At 41.5% G+C, this 14,330-nt stretch overlaps 1 pseudogene; it reads right to left on the minus strand.

Moving 5' to 3' along the window:
• Nucleotides 1–1,297: 1,297 nt before the first annotated feature.
• LOC133243447 (tubulin alpha-1B chain-like) lies at nucleotides 1,298–2,886 on the minus strand (annotated as a pseudogene).
• Nucleotides 2,887–14,330: the final 11,444 nt, after the last annotated feature.

Genomic DNA, 14,330 nt, shown 5'->3' on the forward strand with positions numbered 1-14,330 from the left:
TTCTCTGGCTTGAGTGCATTCCTTCTGAGTAAGCTAAAGCTCAGTTATGTGGAAAGGGGAAGGGGTAAAGACTGCAGGCTGGTATCAAAATGGAACTGACAAAATGGAATCAGTGTAATTCAGCCACACATTAATGATGATGATGATAAATATAATTGATTATAAATAAGTAAGGGCTCCCCTGGTGGCTCAGCTGGTAGAGAATTTGCCTGCAATGCGGGAGACCTGGGTTTGATTCCTGGGTCAGGAAGATCCCCTGGAGAAGGACAAAATTCATACATTTATATTGATAATAAAAACAAGAAAGAGAAAGAAAAACCATTCATTTGCCAGCATTAAAAATGACTTTTTTGGGGGGCCATGCCCCTTGGCTTGTGGGATCTTACTTCCCCCACCAGGGATCAAACCTGCCTGATGATGATCTTTGCATTAACTTTTTCTCCAAAGATTTGTAATTCAAAAAAAAGTTAAGTATTTCTCTTATTTTAAGTGAACAGAGAAGCTTCTTAAGAATTACAACTGATAAATATAATGGATGATCAAATTATAAAGTCACCATTGTGCAAATGGTAGTGACACAATTGATTCAGAAAGAGGTTATCAATGGATGACAAAACCATTAAATGTCAAGCTGTTGATAAATAGGTTTGTTGCATGGTGCCAAATTGTTACCTCAGAGATAATTTGCTTGTTATAAAGGGAAAAGTGTACCTTTGCAATGGAGAAATCTGGTGGTTGTCATTTTAAGTCAGGAATCAAATTTAATGACACTAAGAGCGTGGCAGTCTGATATTTTGTACTCCTTGTATGACACAGTATGAAGTAAACAGCATATGAAATATTATTGTCTTTCAACCTTTTGCATGGGAGTGTCTAGGAGAATAAGTTAAATGATACCACAAGGAAACAGTCAAATCCAGAAAGATGGAAGACATTCTACAGGGCTACAAATTGATCTTCCCTCTTCAAAGTCATTGAAATGCAAATTTAAAAGACATGGAGACAGTTTTAGGTTAAAAAACAACAACAAAGAAATTACAAAAAAATGCATTTCATTAACTTTGGATCATTTTTTGAAATAAAAGTAGCTGTATAAAACACATTTGGACAATTGAGGAGATTTGAATATGGATTACATAGTAGATATTTTAAAGGAAATATCATTACTTTTCTTAGGTGTGAAATGGCATTGTGGTGATATAAGAAAATATCCTTATTCTTGGGAGATACATGTTCAAAAACATCAGGAGTGTGATATCATGATACTTGATAGAAAAGACTATTAGGTCAAAATAAATTTTTTTTCTTTCTTAAAATCTTTACTTTTGAGACAGGACATAAGTCTTACAGACACACATGGAAAAGCAATACATGATCATAGTTGAAACTGAAGACAATCTAGTCAGAAAGTTTTTATACCTGTCAACTAATGCTGAAGCTGAGTATGACATGCTGCAGCGCTCAAAGGAATGGTAATTAGTATTCCTCTCCTTCTTCCTCTCCCTCTACCTCAACAGAATCCACACCAACCTCCTCACAATCCTTCTCAAGGGCAGCCATGTCCTCCTGGGCCTCAGAAAACTCTCCTTCCTCCATGCCCTCACCCATGTACCAGTGAACAAAGGCACGCTTGGCATACATCAGGTCAAACTTGTGGTCCAGGCAAGCCCAGGCCTCAGCAATGGCTGTGGTGTTGCTCAGCATGGACACAGCTCACTGTACTTTGGCCAGGACTCTGCCAAGTACCACAGTGGGAGGCTGGTAATTACTGCCAACCTTGAAGCCAGTGGGGCACAAACTGGATGCTGTGCTTGGTCTTGATGGTGGCAATGACAGCATTGACATCTTTGGGAATCACATTGCCATGGTACAACAGGCAGAAGGCCATGTATTTACCATGGTGAGGGTCACATTTCATCATCCGGCTGGTTGGCTCAAAGCAAGCATTGGTGATCTCTGCTACAGAAAAGCTGTTCATGGTAGGTTTTCTCAGCAGAGATGACAGGGGCATATGTGGCCAGAGGGAAGTGGATGCGGGGATAGGGCACCAGGTTGGTCTGGAACTCTGTCAGATCCACATTCAGGGCTTCATCAAACCTCAGGGAAGCAGTGATGAAGGACCCTATCTGGCTAATAAGGTAGTTAAGATTCATGTAGGTTGGGTGCTCAATGTCAAGATTTCTACAACAGATGTCATAGATGGCCTCATTGTCTACCATGAAGGCACAATCAGAGTGCTCCAGGGTGGGGTGTGGTGAGGATGTTGTAGGGCTCAAATACAGCTGTGGAAACCTGGGGGGCTGGGTAAATGGATAACTCCAGCTTGGACTTCTTGCTATAATCGACAAAGACGTTCCATCAGCAGGGAGGTGAACCTAGAACCAGTTCCCCCACCAAAGCTGTGGAAAACCAAGAAGCCCTGAAGACCTGTGCCCTAGTCAGCCAGTTTCCGAATTTGGTCCAAGAAGAGGTCAATGATCTCCTTGCCAATGGTGCAGTGACCTTGGGCATAGTTATTGGCAGCATCTTCTTTGCCTGTGATGAGCTGCTCAGGGTGGAAGAGCTGGCGGTAGGTGCCAGTGAGAATCTCATCAATGACTGTGGGTTTCATGTCTACAAATATTGCCCTAAGCACATGCTTGCCAGCACCTGTCTCACTGAAGAAGGTTTTGAAGGAGTCCCCTCCCCCAATATTGTCACTTGGCATCTGGCCATGAGGCTGTAGAGCTCCTAGAAAGCATTGCCAATCTGGACACCATCCTGGCCAATGTGGATGGAGATGCACACACGCATGGTGGTTACGGGTCAGCAGGCGCAGGAAACAGGAGTAGACATGGGTCCCGGTTATTGTTCCTGATAAGCTAAGAGGTAAGTAACACACTAGCATGGCAAAATTTTAACTCAAATCTAGTTGGTAGATATATCAGTTCAGTTCAGTTCAGTTCAGTTGCTCAGTCGTGTCCAACTCTTTGTAACCCCATGGACTACAGCACACCAGGCTCCCTGTCCATCATGAACTCCTAGAGCTTGCTCAAACTCATGTCCATTGAATCGGTGATGCCATCCAACCATCTCATCCCGTGTCATCCCCTTCTCCTCCTGCCTTCAGTCTTTCCCAGCATCACGGTCTTTTCCAATGAGTCAGTTCTTCGCATCAGGTGGCCAAAGTTTTGGAGTTTCAGCTTCAGCATCAGTCCTTCCAATGAATATTCAGGACTGATTTCCTTGAGGATGGACTGGTTGGATCTCCTTGCAGTCCAAGGGACTCTCAAGAGTCTTCTCCAACACCACAGTTCAAAAGCATCAATTCTTTGGTGCTCAGCTTTCTTTATAGTCCAACTCTCACATCCATACATGACTACTGGAAAAATCATAGCTTTGACTAGATGGACCTTTGTTGGCAAAGTAATTTTTCTGCTTTTAATATGCTGTCTAGGTTGGTCATAGCTTTTCTTCCAAGGAGCAAGCATCTTTTAATTTAATGGCTACAGCCACCATCTGCAGTGATTTTTGGAGCCCCCCAAAATAAAGTCTCTCACTGTTTCCATTGTTTCCCCATCTATTTGCCATGAAGTGATGGGACCAGATGCCATGATCTTCATTTTTTGAATGTTGAGTTTTAAGCCAGCTTTTTCACTCTCCTCTTTCACTTTCATCAAGAGGCTCTTCAGTTCCTCTTCACTTTCTGCCATAAGGGTGACGTCATCTGCATATGTGAGGTTATTGATACATATGTGTACATTATACTGCTTTCTTGATATACATTGATATATCAATATTTTGACATTTTGATATATATTGATATTTGATACATACTGAATTTTTGATGTATATGTGCACATTATACACTTTTTTGTATGTTTGCAAATTTCTAAAGTAAAAATCGAGGGGAATTTTTTCTCTGTGTGGGAATATCTCTTGCCTTCAAACTTAGACCAATCGTTTTGCAAACAAACTAGCTTTCATTTAAGTAGGCAGAATTCCAAAAATGGCTCCTTCAAGATTCTATGCCCTAATCCCAGATTCCCCTAATTATGTTCTGTAGCATAGTTGGCCCTAAAATACATTATCCCAGTGAGCCTAATCTAATCATGTGTGTGCTCAGTTGTGTCCAACTCTTTGAGACACCATGGATTGTAGCCTGCCAGGCTCCTCTGTCCATGGAATTTCCCAGGCAAGAATACTGGAGTGGGTTGCCATTTCCTCCTCTAGGGGATTGTCTGGACCCAAGGATCAAACCCGTGTCTCCTGCACGGAGTCTTTACCATTAGCGCCACCTACTTGAATCTCTTTAAACAGAGAGTTTTTTTTTTAGTTGGTGGCAAAAGAGGAAGTTTGAGAGACCCGAAGCACAAGAAGAACTTGATGCACTTATGTTGGTTTTGAAGATGGCCAAAAGAAAGCCACAAGCCAAGAAATGTGGATCATCTCTAAGAACAGAAGTCAGTCCGTAGGTGATAGCCAGCAGTCCTACAACTGCAAAAAAACTGAGTTCCACCAACAATATCTATGGTCTTTTTATTTTTTTTTGACCCTGCACAGCTTGCGGGATCCTAGTTCCCAAACCAGATATTGAACCTGCATTCTTGGCAATAAAGGCATGAACTGGACCACCAGGGCACTCCCTCAATGGTTTGTGAAGTGAAGTGAAAGTCGCTCAGTCGTGTTCGACCCTTTGTGATCCCATGGACTATATAGTCCATGGAATTCTCCAGGCCAGAATACTGGAGTGGGTAGCCTTTCCCTTCTCCAGGGGATCTTCCCAACCCAGGGATCGAACCCAGGTCTCCCGCATGGCAGGCAGATTCTTTACCAGCTGAGCCACAGTCTAGGAGAGAAATATTCTTCAGAGCCTCCAGAAACAAATACAACCTGGCCAGCACCTTATTTTCAGCCTTATGAAACCCAGAGCAGAGAAAATATCTGAGATTGCTGAGACTTCTGACATACGGAATGGTGAGCACATAAACGGTGTTGTTTTAAGCTGCTAGGTTTGTGGTGATTTGGCATGGCAGCAACAGAGAACTAGTATAGTATCTTAGGAAGATTCAGGTGCTAGAAGGAAAAATTCAGGGAGTTTCTAGTTTGGGTGCCTTAACTTGCAGAATTCTGTAAAATACAAAATGAAAATATGGGTTACTTTGTTCTACTGCTTCAAATTGCTCCTTATCTTTCTGAATTATATAAAATTTATTCTCTGCTCCTTACTTCTTTGTATCTCCTAATTGTGCTTGCCTGTTAAGATGTTTTCCATTTTACATTTTTAGTAGAAAAGTAGATAGATGCTTTAATTTTTCATAAAAAAATGAAATATTTTCCTTCATGCGTGGTTAGATAAAAAGCACATTTGGAGGCATGACATCCATGGGAATGGTGCGTAAGGACCTCCAAGAATTCACTCCTCTGTAAGAACAATGAGAACACTGATAAAAATTGTTCACATCAACCTTTTTAGAACTCTGAAAGTAACCAAAGGCTTGCAACAATTCAAGGAATGCTTATTCAAGCAAAAACAGTGGCGTCTCAGTAAGAATAGGGAGCTTTGTGGTACTTTAACTTGCCTCATAAGGTCCTCTTCTTCCCGGATACTCCTAAGTCTTGAAATGCAGCAGTGTTACAACAAAAGAAGCTGTGAAAACGAGCAACCTAGCAGCCACTGGGTGCAAAAGAATTTTGGAGCTCTCCAAAAGCCCTATTCCAGCAGAACAGTCATCATCTGACTTTTTCCTGGCCATTCCCTGTTGCTGTTGCTGTTGCTGCTAAGTCACTTCAGTCATGTCCGACTCTGTGTGACCCCATAGACAGCAGCCCACCAGGCTCCCCGGTCCCTGGGATTCTCCAGGCAAGAACACTGGAGTGGGTTGCCATTTCCTTCTCCCATGCTATGCTATGCTAAGTCACTTCAGTCGTGTCCGACTCTGTGCGACCCCAGTGATGGCAGCCCACCAGGCTCCCCCGTCCCTGGGATTCTCCAGGCAAGAACACTGGAGTGGGTTGCCATTTCCTTCTCCAATGCGTGAAAGTGAAGTCGCTCAGTCGTGTCCGACTCTTAGCGACGCCATGGACTGCAGCCTAGCAGGCTCCTCCATCCATGGGATTTTCCAGGCAAGAGTACTGGAGTGGGGTGCCATTGCCTTCCTTCTCCTAGAAACACTCTAATCAGAGGACAGAGATTGGCAGAATGCATAAGAAAAACACGCTCCGACTCTATGATGTCTACAGGAGACACACATTAGTCTCAAAGACACAAATACGTTGAAAGTAAAAAAAATGGAAAAATCTATTCCACACAATCAGTAACAAAAATTTTTTACCTAAATGAAAGTGCTAAAACTATAAAACTGTTAGGGAAAAAGACAGATATAAATCTTTATAACCTTAGATTAAGCAATGGCTTCTTAGATATGATGCCAAAAGAAAAAACAAACAAAAAATAGATAAATTGGACATTGTCAAAGCTATAAAATTTCTGTGCTTTAAAGGACATCATCAAGAAAGTGAAAAGACAACCCACAGAATGGGAAAAATACTTGCAAATCATACACCTAATAAAGGACTTGTACCAAGAATACATAAAGAACTTTAAAACTTAAATAGAAAAGACCCAATTAATCAAATTCAGAAGGATTTGAGTAGACACTTTTTCCAAAAAAGATACACAAATGGCCAATAAGCACATGAAAAGATGTTTACTGTCATTAGTCATTTTGTTGTTGTTCAGTTGCTCAGACATGTCTGACTCTTTGTGACCCCATGGACTGCAGCACGCCAGCCTTCCCTGTCCTTCACCATCTCCTGGAGCTTGCTCAAACTCATGTCCATTGAGTTGGTGACGCCATCCAACCATCTCATCCTCTGTCATCCCCTTCTTCTCCTGCCTTCAATCTTTCCCAGCATCAGGGTTTTTTCCTAATGAGTCAGATCTTCCCATCAGGTGGTCAATAGTCATTAGGGAAATGCAAATCAAAACCACAATAAGATACCACTTTACACTCACTGGGATGACATAATAAAAAAGATAATAACAGGTGTTGACAAGGATGGGGAAAAATTGGAACCCTCATACATTGCTGGTGAGAATGTAAAATAGTGCGGCTGCTGTGGAAAAATTTGGTGATTCTTGAAGTATAGATTTATTATATGATTCAGCAACTCTACTCCTAGTTAAATATATAAGAGAAATGAAAACATACAGCCATGCAAAAAACTTGTATACAAATGTTCATAGCAAAATTATTTATACTAGTGAAAAAGTGAAAACAATCCAAAATGTCCATCAACTTGTTCATGGATCAGAAAAATATGGTATATTCATATAATGAAATATTTTTCAGCAGTAAAAAGGAAGAATTACTGACACTTGCTACAACATGGCTGAACCATGAAGACATTATACTGAGTGAATGAAGCCAGACACAAAAGTTTACACGTGGTATGATTCCATTTGTATGAAATGTCTAAAACAGGCAAATCTGTAGAGATGGAAAATAGATTGGTGATTTCCAGAAACTAGAGAAGGGAGAATAGAGAGTGACTCCTAGTGACTTAGGGGTCTTGTTGAAGTGATGAAGATGTTCTGAAATCAGACAGTAGGAATGGTTGCATCAATTTGTGAATACACTAAAGATCACTGTCTTGTAGACTAAAAGGGTGAATTTTATGGTTTGTAGGTTATCTCTTAAAAAATAAAAAAAGAACTCTGGAAACTCAATAATAAGAAAACAAATAATCCGAATAATAAATGGGCTAAGATTTAGAAGAGACATTTCATTAAAGAAGATTCATTGATGGCAAATAAGCACATGAAAACAAGTTCAGCGTCATTAGTTATTAGGAAAATTTAAATGAAACCCACAAAGAAATAGCGCTGCACTGCTATTATAATCGATAACATTCTTAAGGATAATGGCAGTGCCAAGAAACTGCTGAAGATGAGGGGCAGCCAGAATTCTCATAATTTCCTGATGGGAATTGAAAATGGTACAGCCACTTCGAAAAATGGTTGGGCAGTAAATATACACTCCCTATGAGACCCAGCAATCTCACTCCTGGATGTTGACCTTAAAGAGAGGAAATTTTATGTTTCACACACAAAAAACTGTTCATAAATAAACCTAGGCTTAATTCATAATTGGTAAAAACTATAAGCAATCCAAATACCTCTCAATGGGTGACTATTTGTACAAACTAAGTACATCAATATCATAAAACAGTCTTCAGTGATAAAACAGGAAAACCACTGACACATGCGAAAACCTGGAGGAATGTATTACGCAAAATGAGGGAACCCAGATACAAAAAGCTACATATTCTATGATTCTATTTCTATGACAGCCTGGAAAAGGTAAACGTATGATAGCAGTAAACTGGTTAGTAGTTACCAGGGACTGGGAGTAGGGGCAGGGGTTGACTACAGTGGTGCCTGAGGGTATCTTTGGGGCAACGAGACTTTTCTATATTTTAGTCATAGTATAATCTCACAACTGTATGCATTTATCAAAACACAGAACTATACCACCAAAAGGACTGAATTTTACTGTATACAAATTACAACTTCAAAACAGAAAAACAAACAAACAAGCCCGGAATCTAAGTAATGCTGACTAAAGAAAACAGATTGGGAACATTGCTTCAGGTTCTGCCTCTTCTTGTCTATCAGACTAGCATCTTTGCAAATCCACTTCACCTAGACACAGAACAGCCTCTGTTAAGCAGTAGCTGGTATGACCTACATCGGATGCTGAGAAAAAGGAAGCTTTTAGAAAACGTCTGATCATCTTAAAATGAACAGGCAAATGCAGACCCTGCAATGCAGGAGATCTGGGTTCGATCCCTAGGTAAGAGAAAGACCACCCAATAGAGGAAAAACCATGAAAAATCACACCAGTGATTCTCAATAAAAGGATGAAGGAGTGGCTTGGGCATGACAAGGATGGCTCAGCAAATCCAAATTATCTAGCGAGACCCACAGCCATCACTTTGACCAGTGTCACAGAATCCAGAATAAAAAGGAGTGGACGAGAGGGGCAAATAGGTGGCAGTCACAAGGCAGAAATTGTATGAGTTATGTTTCACCCATCACATCTGGCCCTCCAGTCACTGGGCTAAGTGAGCAAAAAGAGGTCATAGTGGTCATATATGGATGTGAGAGTTGGACTATAAAGAAAGTTGAGCACCGAAGAATTGATGCTTTTGAACTGTGGTGTTGGACAACTCTTGAGAGTCCCTTGGACTGCAAGGAGATCCAACCAGTCCATCCTAAAGGAGATCAGTTCTGAATATTCATTGGAAGGACTGACGCTGAAGCTGAAACTCCAATACTTTGGCCACCTGATGTGAAGAACTGACTTATTTGAAAAGACCCTGATGCTGCGAAAGATTGAGGGCAGGAGGAGAAGGGGATGACAGAGGATGAGATGGTTGGATGGCATCACCGACTCAATGGACATGGATTTGGGTGGACTCCAGGAGTTGGTGATGGACAGGGAGGCCTGGCGTGCTGCAGTTCATGGGGTCGCAAAGAGTTGGATACGACTGAGCGATTGAATTGAACTGAATGGTTTTCACATTTTTAAAAGGTTAAAAAAAAAAAAGAATATGTAGGCTGTACTTGACCTGTAAAATCTAAAATATTTACTGTATGGCCCTTTAGAAAAGTTTGCCAACCCCTGAACTATGTGTATGCAAAATGTCGCCTGCCGAATCAGTAAACAAAGGATGTTGTGGTCATCATGCCATCAGCCCCCTTAGGTAGGTTTATTCATAGGTATTTTATTCTTTTTGATGCAATGGTAAATGGGATTGTTTCCTTAATCTCTCTTTCTGATCTTTCATTGTAGTGTATAGGAATGCAGGAGATTTCTGTGTATTCATTTTGTATCCTGCAACTTTACCAAATTCATTGATGAGCTCTCCAGTAGCATCTTTATGATTTTCTATGTATACAATCATGTCATTTGCAACAGTCACAATACTTCTTCATTTCCAGTTTGGAATCTTTTTCTTTCTTTCTCTTCTCTGATAGCCATGGTTAGGACTTTAGAAGTGTTGAATAAAAGTGGTAAGACCGGACATCCTTGTCTTGTTCCTGATCTTAGATAAAATGTTCATTGCAGTACTATTCACAATAGCCAGGACATGGAAGCAACCTAAATGTCCATCCACAGAGGAATGGATAACGAAGATGTAGTACATAAACATAACAGAATATGTGTGCGTACTCAGTTCCTCAGTCGTCTCTGACTCTTCCAACCCCATGGACTGTAGCCCGCCAGGCTCCTCTGTTCATGGGATTCACCAGGCAAGAATACTGGAGTGGGTTGCCATGCCCTCCTCCAGGGGAATCTTCCTAACCCAGGGATTGAACTCGAGTCTCCTGTGTCTCTTGCATTGCAGGCAGATTCTTTACTCACTGAGCCATCTGGTAAGCCCCACAAAAGAATATTACTCAGCCATAAAAAAGTACAAAATAATGCTATTTGCAGCAACATGGGTGGACCTAGAGGTTCTCATACTGAGTGAAGTCAGACAAAGACAAATATATGATATCACTTATATGTGGAATCTAAAAAAAGGCTACAGGTAAACTTATTTACAAAACAGAAGTAGAGTCACAGATGTAGAAAACAAACTTATGGTTACCAGAGGCAAAGAGGAGGGGAGGGATAAACTGGAAGATTGGAATTGACATATATACACTACGATAATAGATAACTAATAAGGACCTACTGTACAGCACAGGGAACCCTACTAATACTCCATAATGGCCTACATGGGAAAAGAATCTAAAAAAGATTGGATATACGTATTTGTATAACAGATTCACGTTGTTGTACACCTGAAGTTAGCACAACATTGTTAATCAATTATACCCTAATAAATATTTTTTAAAAAAGCCATCAGCCACTCTAGTTACCTGGATTGTGTACCCTGAGGGTATTCAGAAAAGAGAGAAAAATGATACTGGCCCCAGATAGCTGAGATGCATATCAAAGGAATGATTCCAATGAACCCAGATTCATGCATTTTCCCATACATAGAAAATGTACATTCCTTACATTGAGATATTTGCTTTTTCTTTAATTAACAGTAATCTTTTAATGTTCCCAGTACCCAGTTTCTGTTGCAAAAACTCCTGTATATCCTGACTCCTCCCCTACTTCTTGGAGCAGTGCCTCCAAGCTATCTGACAGGCTACTTTTGGGTCTTAAGTCCTCAGCCAGTGCACCAAATAAAGCATAATCTTCAGCCTTTAGGCTGTGCTTTTTTGTTTTTGGTCAACAACCAGAAGGCAGGTGAGCAGAGTATGTGAAAGTGTTAGTCGCTCAGTCGTGTCAGACTCTTTGTGATCTCGTGGGCTGTAGCCCACCAGGCTCCTCTGTCCATGGGATTCTCCAGGCAAGAATACTGGAGTGAGTTGCCATTTCCTTCTCCAGGGGATCTTCCTGACCTAGAGATTGAACCCAGGTCTCCTGCATTGGCAGGCGTATTCTGTACAACGGAGCCCCCAGGGAAGCCTGAACAGAGTATGCCGAAAACTGTAAATAGAGGGGCAACGGAGAGGCCTGAGGAGGCGTCTAGCATTGTACTCAGCTGGCGAGACTCAGCTACTCTGATCCTCCAGTTGAGCCCTTTTAGGAGTGTGGTTTTGTTTGTTTGTTGTTGTTGTTTTACTATTAATTAATTAATTAATGGCTTCATCAGGTCTTACTTGCAGCTGGCAGGATCTCCTGGACTTCTCTCTTTAGTTGTGGCACTTTGACTGAGTTGCCCTGTGGCATGTGGGATCTTAGTTCCCCTATCAGGGATCAAACCTGCTGTCCCCTGAATTGTAATACAGATTCTTAGCCACTGGACCACCAGAGAAGTCCCTTCAGGAGTGTTTTGACCATTCATTAATTCATTCACTCAGGTATTTAATACATACACAGTCATTTCCCACCTCAGTGTTTGAGAGCACAGACTTTATGGTCAGTTCAGTTCAGTTCAATCGCTCAGTCGTGTCCGACTCTATGCGACCCCATGAACCGCAGCACTCCAGGCCTCCCTGTTCATCACCAACTCCCAGAGTCCACCCTAACCCGTGTCCATTGAGTTGGTGATGCCATCCAACCATCGCATCCTCTGTGGTCCCCTTCTCTTCCTGCCTTCAAACTTTCCAGCTTCAAGGTCTTTTCTGAGTCAGTTCTTTGCATCAGGTGGCCAAAGTATTGGAGTTTCAGCTTCAACATCAGTCCTTCCAATGAACACCCAGGACTGATCTCCTTTAGAATGGACTGGTTAGATCTCCTTGCAGTCCAAGGGACTCTCAAGAGTCTTGTCCAACACCACACACAGTTCAAAAGCATCAATTCTTCGGTGCTCAGCTTTCTTTATAGTCCAACTCTCACATCCATACATGACCACTGGAAAAACCATAGCCTTGACTAGACGGACCTTTGTTGGCAAAGTAATATCTCTGCTTTTTAATATGCTGTCTAGGTTGGTCATAACTTTCCTTCCAAGGAGTAAGCGTCTTTTAATTTCATGGCTGCAGTCACCATCTGCAGAGATTTTGGAACCCCCAAAAATAGTCTGACACTGTTTCCACTGTTTCCCCATCTATTTGCCATGAAGTGATGGGACCAGATGCCATGATCTTAGTTTTCTGAATGTTGAGCTTTAAGCCAACTTTTTCACTCTCCTCTTTCACTTTCATCAAGAGGCTTTTGAGTTCCTCTTCACTTTCTGCCATAAGGGTGGTGTCATCTGCATATCTGAGGTTATTGATATTTCTCCCGGCAATCTTGATTCCAGCTTGTGCTTCTTCCAGCCCAGCGTTTCTCATGATGTACTCTACATATAAGTTCAATAAGCAGGGTGACAATATACAGCCTTGATGTACTCCTTTTCCTATTTGGAACCAGTTAGTTGTTCCATGTCCAGTTCTAACTGTTGCTTCCTGACCTGCATATAGGTTTCTTAAGAGGCAGGGCAGGTGGTCTGGTATTCCCATCTCTTTCAGAATTTTCCACAGTTTATTGTGATCCACACAGTCAAAGGCTTTGGCATAGTCAATAAAGCAGAAATAGATGTTTTTCTGGAACTCTCTTGCTTTTTCCATGATCCAGCAGATGTTGGCAATTTGATCTCTGGTTCCTCTGTCTTTTCTAAAACCAGCCTGAACATCTGGAAGTTCACGGTTCACGTATTGCTGAAGCCTGGCTTGGAGAATTTTAAGCATTATTTTACTAGCATGTGAGATGAGTTATGGTCAGATGTGGGTTTAAATCCCAACTTAGCCTTTTCACAGGGAGAAAAGGATGATAACAACAGGACCTGACTAATGGGTAGTCATGGGGACCAGAAGTGATAATGCATATCAGACACTTATCAGAGTGTCTGGACATAAGTAACTATTCACTACATGTCTGGTACTATTGTTAGCAAGGAGTGGGCTCAGGCCATGCCCCAAACTGGCTGTAAATTCCAGAAGGCCTCCGTCCTGGCTGCAGTGGAGTGATGAGATGACAGTAGGACAGGGAAGAAAAAGAGGGCAGGACCATCCTGAATATAGGAGGTGAAAGCTGGTGCAAACTGTATACCATTCTTCTCCCCACAAACACTTGCCTACATGTGAACTACAGTTACGGAGAAGGCAATGGCACCCCACTCCAGTACTTTTGCCTAGAAAATCCCATGGATGGAGGAGCCTGCTAGGCTGCAGTCCATGGGGTCGTTAGAGTCAGACACGACTAAGCAACTTCACTTTTACTTTTCACTTTCATGCATTGGAGAAGGAAATGGCAACCCACTCCAGTGTTCTTGCCTGGAGAATCCCAGGGATGGGGGAGCCTGGTGGGCTGCCGTCTATGGGGTCGAAAGGAGTTGGACACGACTGAAGCAACGTAGCAGCAGCAGCAGAACTACAGTTAAAAGTGAATATCATCAGCTTATTTATAACAGCTGAAGAGAAGAAGTAACCTAAATCTCCAACATTTGTAATGGTTGCATGAAATTAGCTGATGACATGTTAAGTTTAAAAAATACAATGCAAAACTGTGTAGAGTATGTCAAAGCATAATTTTCAAAAAAGTAACAATTAAACTCACATAAATATAGAACAAAAGTATACCAAAGTTTTTCTGATTTATTCATGAGGGCATCAGTGAGATTCTAAAGCTGGTTCAAAGAGCATTTAATAGACTGGGTATCAGTATTAGTCACTAAAGTAGAGATTTTGTTCAAATTTCACAAAGGTTTGTGCCAGTGTCCATTATTTGTTTTCATGCCTTACTCAAGATTCCACATTGCATTGAGCAGCATCTGCTGCATGCAATGAATTTTGGTAA

This window comes from Bos javanicus, chromosome X (assembly GCF_032452875.1).
Source record: "Bos javanicus breed banteng chromosome X, ARS-OSU_banteng_1.0, whole genome shotgun sequence".
NCBI classification, from domain to species: Eukaryota; Metazoa; Chordata; class Mammalia; order Artiodactyla; family Bovidae; genus Bos; species Bos javanicus.